Genomic DNA, 9,583 nt, shown 5'->3' with positions numbered 1-9,583 from the left:
TGACAAATGTGTGAGAACTCTCAAATTGTATACATGTTCTTATTAAGTATTCATTAGCATTTCGTCATGAATACATTATTAGATGATACTCGGCCATTTGGTTTCAACAAGACGGCGCTACTCACCGTACAGTCCTTGAAACAAATAGATTTGTTGCGTAATCGCTTTGATGACCAATCCATTTCTCGTCTCAGACCAGTGAGTTTGCCACCAAGATTTTGTAGTATCACACCTTTAAACTTCTTTTCTTTAGGGCTAGTTAAATTCTAAAGTCTTTGCTGATTATCCAGCTATGATTTTAAAATTGGAAGCCAATTTTACTCGTGTAATTCGTCAGATGCAACGTTCGAACGAGACATCGAAAATTAGACCCTCTTAAAGGCACATAAAAAGAAACTTACATATATTGACCAGTATTATCATATGAAATTCCGGTCACAGTTCCAACAGAAGACAAGTGTATATATAATGACTCACAGGTACATAAACACAACAATTTGCAGGACTTACCTGTACCTAAATAGTGCTCCAGAGGTCCAAAAGAACACAAGCATACACATAATGACTGACTGGTACATAAACACAAACATACAAATAATTACTTACCGGTAAATCAACACTGCTGTAGAGGTGAACAGAAGACAGGTATTCATATCATGACTTGTGGGTGCACCTACAAAAACATACATATAATGACTTACAAATGCCTAAACACAAGGATACATTTATTGACAGGTAAATCAAGGCAAAAATAGAAAGCATGACTTAACAGTATGTTGCCATGGCTGCAGAAGTACAACAGAAATCAAATATACATATAAAGAATTGCGGGTGCGCAAGCACATCTCTAGATGATCAAATAGATTACAAACATAAAGACATTAAATTGAATAATAATAATAACAAACATAAATACAATAAATTGAAGTTGAATTGACATTGCGTCAAAAACAATTAACAACATTTATGCTTTTTTCAAACTTCACCCTCCACATAAGCATCAGCCTTTCCCTCTATCACAACACATTTCATCCTCCACTCTTTGACTAACTCAATATTGTATTTATCCTCAAATCCGTCATATAGTATCTCAAACTCGCATTCCTCATCAAATTCATTGTCATCTAAAACACTTACTACGAACCCTGAATACCATACACCCTTGCCACCTTCATCTACCATTTTATGTTTAATTCTTTTTCCTAAAAACTTTGGAACCCTTCCCTTTGATGTGCCTGTTCTTTTTTTTTTTCCAGTTTCCATTAATAATCTAGCGTCACCCTCTAACCTGACCTTTTGTTTTAATGTTAACAACATTTCTTGTCTTTCATTATTCTGTCTGATTACTGAACATTTTATTGTTTTTGCTCGTTGTTCTGGAGCATTTTTTAAAAATTTAAAAATTGATAGCAGGTTTGTTTTTAATGCCACTATACCAAATTTTTTGTAATTTTCACCTTTTGCCCTTTTCTCCTAACTGTAACCACTTTTCTGGAAATTTTTGCTGAAGTACTTTTTTTCGAAATTTAATTTGCCTTTGCAACTTCATTAGAATTTCACTTTCAGTGCTTAGGATTTGCTCCAAATCCTCTTTACACAAAATTAAACCACCATCCTTTTCAATTTCTGTTGTCAAAAACTCTTTTTCTTCACTTGTCTTTTGTTCCTTTATTTCCTTTTCTAAGTTGCGCCTGTCCATCTCATTGATTTTGTACTGCAATATATTTGCTTTTTTTTCTCTGTACTTTCTGATATATCCTTTTCTATTTCGGCTTGCTAGTAAAACTAGCCTTGCAATTTCTTCCTGGGATTTCCCATCTAGCCGATCAGCTGATTTGTTATTGTTAAACATGATGACACCAGCTGCAGCTACTGTTGTCATGTTAGGTTTCATTTTTAACCTGCAGTCATAAGAAGCAAAGTCATGTTCAGACTCAACGTTAGTACGTGGGCAGTTTTGAGTTTCCTCAAGAATATCAACATCTGGATTGTGATATTTTCCTCCAGGCAATTGGTCTCTTAACTGACTCTGGATCATAACCGAACACGAACAACATATAGCTTCAAGACATTCTTGCGTTAAGGCATCCAAAAGTGGGTCATTACAATAAGAAAAAAAAACAAACAAACGCTTCATTCTTGGTGAGATATTTGACATCAAAAAATGTAGAACCACTTAACATTATTGATGCATCAGAAGAACAACTAACAAAATAATTAAACATTTGCGACCAAACAGTATTCAAAGAAAAAATATGATCCTCCTCTTCAATAATACGAAAAAGAGGTCCTGATATCAGTTTATTAAAAATTCCCAGAGCTCTGGTTGAAGCATGAAAAATTATGTTGTCAATATCATGCCTAATTGATTCATGAAGGAAATTTGAACCATTAAGATTAAAAACAAATTCTTTAAGATGATCTTTGTGAAAATAGATTGCTCCTCCAAGTAAAAATAAAATATTAAATCCATGATGCAGAAATGAAATCATAAAATTTTTTGAAAACATTTTACGCAAAAATGCTTTCCATTCATCAGCTTTCCCATTCCGTTGATTGCCATGTCTATAACTTATAAGTTTTGAAAGTTCATACAAAATATCAAAGGTACATGAGTTTTGAGAATTTTTAAAACCACCATGAATACTACCTTCCTGCTCAACCACTTTTTCCCATTCTATGATTGCTTTTTCTGCGTATATTCCTAAATTATGGAAAACGTGTAAGCCACAAAAAACATGATGCATTTGAGAAATTTTTAATTTTTCATTTAAAGGAAGCCGATCATAGTTTTCAACAACAAAAGGCAAAATTGCTTCTCTCCAATGTTTAAATTGGCTAAAAAAACTTGAATTAACTATACTGCAATCTGTCATCAAAGATTTGAATGAAAAAATAAGCTTTCGAAGATCATCCTTATAGTTTTCCTTTTCAGGAGAAAACATCTGAGACATATCAGTAAGTAAATTTTTTAGCTTTCCAAAATAAGATTGTGCCTTGCCTGAAAACATATCTTCTATCCCAAACGTGTAGCTTCCAGATGATGTTGTGACTTGAAAACTACCAACCTCTATAAAATTATTTTTTGTGCCATCTGTATGAAGAACATTCTGTGTACTATTCAACATAGCCTCTCTAACCTGAGCACATTCTGTGTACTATTCAACATAGCCTCTCTAACCTGATAAAAGGTTCATTTCACTAAAAAATTCAGCAGCCAAAGACTTTTTTGGAAGTACGCCACATGAAATACCAGCCATTTTTTGTAGTACAGTTCTGATAACAGATTCAACATTATTAACAGAAACATTTTTACTTAAAAGGTCATAATATACAGAGCGAATTTTATCATTATATCTACCTCCTTCAAAAACATCAATTATATTTATTTCAAAAAAGTTAACTCTTTCCTTCAGCTCTTCTGAAAGATTTTCAAAGTAATTTAAACTCTCCATTAAGATTGAATCATTCATTTCATCAGATGTTTTCAAAACAGTGTTTTCAATTTTTTTCTTTAAATACCATGCCTTTTGTCGATCTGATTGTGAACGCTTTCTAGCCAAATCAATTTCTTTTTCCAATTCAAAATTTTTCTGCAACAATTGGTTAATCCTACAATCCTTTCTAACTTCTCTTTTGTTAACATTTCTGACATTATATTTTGACAGGATTGCTTGATATTTTCTTTTATATTCATTACATCTCCTATTAATTTGTCTATTTTTTAATTTGAGATGATTATTTCTCTGTTTGTATTTTTTTATTTGATATGTCAAATCATCAGATAATATAGGTAGTGTTTTATCTAAATTGGAAACTGAGAGATTCTCTTCATTAACTTGCATTTCAAGAAAAAAATTTTCAGAGCCATTTCCTAAAGGAGTGTATAGAATAGAATTCGGGGTAACAGAGCATTAAAAATCATCATTAGCAATTTGCAGGTTTAAGTCAGAAGATACAAAAACATTAGCATGATTTGGAACAATTTCACTATTGTGGATAGAAGTAGAACAAGCATCAGAAGGTGACAAATCAACAACATCAGAAAAAGCATTACTAAAAGATAAAACAGAGCTTAAAAAAGCTTTTGTTAAGTCCAAATTTTTTGCTCGATTTAATTATGCAACATAATCTTTAAACTTTTTCAAGTACTTAATTAGCATCACTCTAGAGATATTATATTTACAGTAGGTTGTAAAAAATAATGAAAGATTTTGCCAAGTCAAGTTATATTTTCCTTTTTCTTTGCAAATTTTTAAAAAGTAGTTATTATTTAATATAAAATCAGGATATTTGACAGAAATAATGCCAAAATATTCTTGTAGGTTGGTGTTACTGACAACAATTTGGTAGCTAAAATTAATATTAAACTTAATTTAAGCAATTATAACAAAAGGGAATTTAAATTATCATTAGAGTTCATAGGTTCTTTTACTAAACCAATATAAAAAATAAAAAAATAACTGAAAAAAAAACTGATAACTTTCTTACACATTTTGTGAACGTTAGTTGATTACTATTTCCGGGTTTTGTTTTGAAAAAAACAGTTTAAAGAATCTGTAGTACAGACTTGAGTAAAAATTGTAAGAATCAAGCTTGTAGTTGAACAATTTAGACAAAATACCTTAATAAATTTATTTTTATTGCCTTGAAAACTGGAGTCTTTAATCAAGAAGTATACTTTCAGTTTCAATTTTATTTAAAGTAAAAATTTCGGAAACGCAAAATCAAAACAAAAAACGTCATAAAATATGCGAAGGAATATATATATATATATATATATATATATATATATATATATATATATATATATATATATATATATATATATATATATATATATATATATATGTACATACATAATTTCTATATACAAATCCTTAGAATCAATTCTTCAAGAAAACATAAATAAATACTTGTTATAAAAAGAGGAAAGACTAAACTTGCAATTTCCACCTGGACACTTTTAAAAAACACTTTTTTTTTCTATAAAAATTAACTTTGAAGTTTTGAAACGCTAAGAACTAAAAATTTATGTATAAAAGTTAAAAAGTGTCAACATTTCATTAGATTCCTCATCCCTTTTTTAATATATACGGAAGTTTATGTAAAAATTGGATGTGTTTTGGTACTAACGAATCCTAACCTCCAAAAGCTTCGTTTTAAAAAAACGTTCTCACTTCAAGCTTTTTTCTAAAAAGTGGTCTTAAGATATGGGTAAAATTTTAATGAAGTATATGACTTCATTAAAATTTTACTTTGAAAATCATAGTACTTTCTATATATGGCTGAAAAGAGGTTGAGTATCACTAATTGATGCAAAAAACCTCAAGGTGTTTGCTTAAGCATACAAAAAGATATAAGAGAGTAAAGTTCATGAAAATTACGTGTTTTTTGTCAAACGTCAAATGTTTTTCGTTGAGCCGTGGAATCGCTAGCTAGGGAGATTATAGTGAGGAATAAGAGGAAAGATATCATCAAGACATAAGAACGATGGAGACCAGATATCAAGGATGCTGGGGCATTAACATATTAGCTGGCTATTATTGGTGTTTTAAACATGACAAACCAATATCACTTCACAAGAGGAAGTCATCAAAGACTTTTTTCATTTAGAAATTGATCTTTTATAGTCTTGGGTCAGTTCGTAAGTTGTTAGTAAGTTTTAAGTTAATAAAGGAGTTAAATTGAGCCATAATTTGATTTTTTTTTCAGTTTAAAAATGGTTGTAAAGTATTAAATAACTTTGATTAAAATTACGAATTTCTTGAAAAATGATGTTTCTCTAAAAATAATGGGTGTGCTTTATCTCAAAAAGATAATCTGATCAATAGCATATTCAGATTTAGGAGGTCAGTTTCTTTTCGGATTACCCAAGTAATTCCCAGGAATAGAAATTTACCCAAACACAGGCCAGTGTGTTTACACTTTTTGTTGTATATCTAGGAATATTTTCCTGGTTTTTAAAGCATATAAAGTACCTTTTGCCATCAAATCCAAACATTAAATTTCGATACACATCTCAAAAAAGTATTTCGCAATTTTTCAAAACGAGTTGAAATGATCTTTACAGAAGGTGAATTGTTTTATGTTTTGCTTTTTTTATTAATAGTATAGGTTTCTTTTTGAAATTCAAATCTTTAAACCATATGCAATCAGCTAATGGTTTTTTTTGATTTACTCTAAGATGATGGTTATCTTCCATTTCAATTTTTTGGTGTTTTTAAATTTATTATTTTTTAGAAATGATTTGTCTTTCAATTATGATAACCTTAATACAAATAAACAAGAAACAAATTCATTTAACAGTAGAGAACGGAATACATAAACTCTTTTTAATCAAAATAAAATTTAAAAAAAAATCTTTTGTCTTTATTCTTTTGACCACCATTATGAAACTGAGAAGTTTTTCCGTGTTCATTTCAAGAGTTAAAATAAATTAAGTAATGCGGAGGAAATATAAAAGCCCCAATCGGAAATTTTTGTGTTGCGCCTTTACTTACAACTGGCGAAGTACTGCGCCAGTATTGGCTAACCAATCGTTGGCCGGCCAGTGCAGGCAAAGTACCGATTAAAATGTTAGACAAGGCTGCATCTGTATACGTTAAGTAATCCCTTATTCCAGTGTTGGCACAAACACGTGACACGCGTTTTTACCCTTTCACTGCCGGCGTCTCCAATGTGAGACAGTAGTTTGGTCGGATTTTTTCATTAATAAAACCGGATGAAAGTAATAATGTTTGATATTATTTTAAAGGGTTAAGAATGTAATTTGCTGCATAGTTAGTCTTTTACATTAAAAGTGTGCGAATAAAAATTTATAGTGAATTGAAATTGTGCATATTTTTTTCAAAAAGTTTAAAAATTTAATATCTTATTATAAAGAATAAGGAAAATATCGATATTGATAATGGTAATGATGTCTTATGATTCTGAATATTGGTACAAATGAGTGGAAACTAGACACTAGATAATCGGTATCGTATAAGTCGATACCGAGAAGAATGGTCTTGTATCGCGTGGTATCGCTTATATACTAATGTCGATTCTATCAGTATCACTTCGATACCAAACGATACCGATAATAAAAAGAATCGTATAGTATCACACGGGGCCTATCCTATAAAGCTGAAAAATGCGGAATTCACGCAAAAAAGCAGCTTTTTTCTTACGCAAAAAAAATTTTCGCTGCAATCCTAAAAACAAAATTAAGCAGAATTTTTGAGTAAATTACTCAAAATTTATCACGCAAATAAATCTGCTGCAAATTCCAAATTTCGTGTAATAACGCAAAATTTTAACCAAAGAATGATTTTGCAAAGTGATGCGTGCAAAGGTTCGCGATTTTTTTTTCAAACCACAGATGTCTCTTGTAACTCTTGTAAACAAAAAGTTTTGTCATCGAAAAACGTAGAGCTACATAATTTCACTGAATATTAAGTGTTTCAACAATATTTTTGACATTTTTCTAAAAGTAAGCATCGGGTGAGAAGCATTATTTAACTTTGAAGTATTTAAAAATCCATCAACTTGAAGTAGCAACTTTTATAAAAATAGTAATTTTATAGTAGAGCAAACTCACGATTGGTTGTAATTTAAGACATGAAAGACCTAACAACAGACGCCCGTTACTCTACAAAACAAAGGGTTGAAAGCTGTTGTATTTACAAAAATGGATAAAAAAACTTTTACTACAAAAGACTTTAGCATTCAACCCCTTATTTTGTAGAATGGCAAACCCCTATTCAAAAACTGTGATTATGTGGTGATTGGAAGAAATTAATTCAAAATTATTTTGTTGTAATTTTGCATATGAAGGGACATGCCGATCCTATAATCATGCGTGGCTGTGGTGTCTGGGAGTTTTTATGTGTCAAATTACCATAGGTGTGCCATATACAGCACATTTATGGCGACTATTAAAAACTAATTTATCTATTTTTAACAAACTTAACTTATATAAATAGAGTAAAAATTTTATTAGCAACATGTTGATTTAAAAGTAGCAAATGTAAATGGTGTTGATCTTCAAAATATATTATTTGTGATCACCTTTGGATCATATGGTTTTTATCTATATGTAAACTTATATAAAAGGAGCAAATGAGCTAAAGAAAAGTGTTATAAATTTTCCAACATTAGTGGAGAAGAGGTTAAATATTCATTAAATAACAAACTTTTTTTTGTTTACTGCATGGAAATTTAGATTGTGATGTAATAATTAGGGAATTAGCATTTACTGGAAAAATTGTTTTATTGCTTTATTTTAGATAACTTAAGCAATTTAATAATCTTACTAATATTAGTTACAATCTTTTGAATTTAAAAATAAATTGTATTACTTCCAAATTGAAAAAAAAACAGCAAAAATAAAATTGATATTATCATAAGTATTGAATAAACCATGTTTCAACCTGGCATTAAAAAAATTTAGTTTGAAAAGTTTGTCATTTAGCAAAAGCACAGCCTCTTATCCACTAATGATGGATATTTCATAAACTGGCAAATTTTAATGCAAACACACTAAATTTTATCTATGTTTATTTGTGCTCACTTGATTAAATCTTCATCATTGTAACAGATCTGAAATTTCTATAAAGTTCAATAAATAATTAGTATTCTAAAAATGGCAGCTTATTCATCAGATAAAGACTTAGAAATGGGAATGTTTGAGGAACTAGAATTACAAGAGTGACAGCCTTGTCAGTTCAATTAAAGAAAATTTGATGATATATTGATGACAAGACTTTTTATGAACATTACAGAGTTCCTCGACAAGTTGTAAATTTACTAGAGGAGTACTGAATGATCATTTAAAGCCTAAAACTGGTTGAAACAAGAGCCTGTCAGCCAAAGATCAAATCAAAGTTTTTCTATATTTTTTTGGGACCAATACATTCTATCATGCTGTCTGAGACTGTTACAAGATTAGTACTGACACTGTATTTAAGTGAAATGTATTTGTTAGTTATTTATATATACTGAAATTTATATAATAACATTATGTTTAAAAATTCAATTTTTAAAAAGAAATTTTGGTTTAATATTATTGAACTTGTGTAATAACTTTTATAATAGAGTGGTAAAACTTTCTGCAATTGCTAAAACTCCCAGCCATCATGATGGCTTGATAAGATAATAACTTGTTAACAAGCCAATATTTACTTGGTAAAATCTGTACAGACAATTTTTTTTGTTAAGTTATAATTGAACCATGTATCAAGTTCAATTTTTGATCAACATTTTCTGACATGCATATAATTTTATTTTTTCCAGAATTGTGCACAATGTTTGTGATGTAATCTTTGATTTGAGAGAAAAATACATTCATTGGCCTGAAAATTATTGTGGACTTGCACAGAAATTTTTTGAGATTGCAAGGATGCCAAGTGTGTGTGGTTATGTTGATGGCACTCATGTACTGGTAAATCCTACAAGTGCTGATGAAGCCTCTTTTGTGAACAGGCACCATACACACAGCTTAAATCTCATGGCAGTTTGTGGACCAGAACTTCAGTTCTTTTATGTTTCATCCAAGCACCAGGATGTTGGCATGATTCAAGAGTAAGTATGGGTCTATTTA

The 9,583-nt window shown here is 30.0% G+C and overlaps 1 pseudogene; it reads right to left on the bottom strand.

The window, feature by feature from the left end:
* Positions 1 to 853: 853 nt before the first annotated feature.
* On the bottom strand, positions 854 to 3,860 carry LOC149881887 (uncharacterized; annotated as a pseudogene).
* Between the last annotated feature and the right edge of the window lie 5,723 nt (positions 3,861 to 9,583).

This window comes from Hydra viridissima, unplaced genomic scaffold, assembly GCF_058129835.1.
Source record: "Hydra viridissima isolate aposymbiotic clone 2 unplaced genomic scaffold, HvirCarnegie_v1 scaffold_11, whole genome shotgun sequence".
NCBI lineage: Eukaryota > Metazoa > Cnidaria > Hydrozoa > Anthoathecata > Hydridae > Hydra > Hydra viridissima.
Note: the sequence above shows the minus strand (reverse complement) of the source record. Positions and strands in the feature narration are given on the sequence as shown.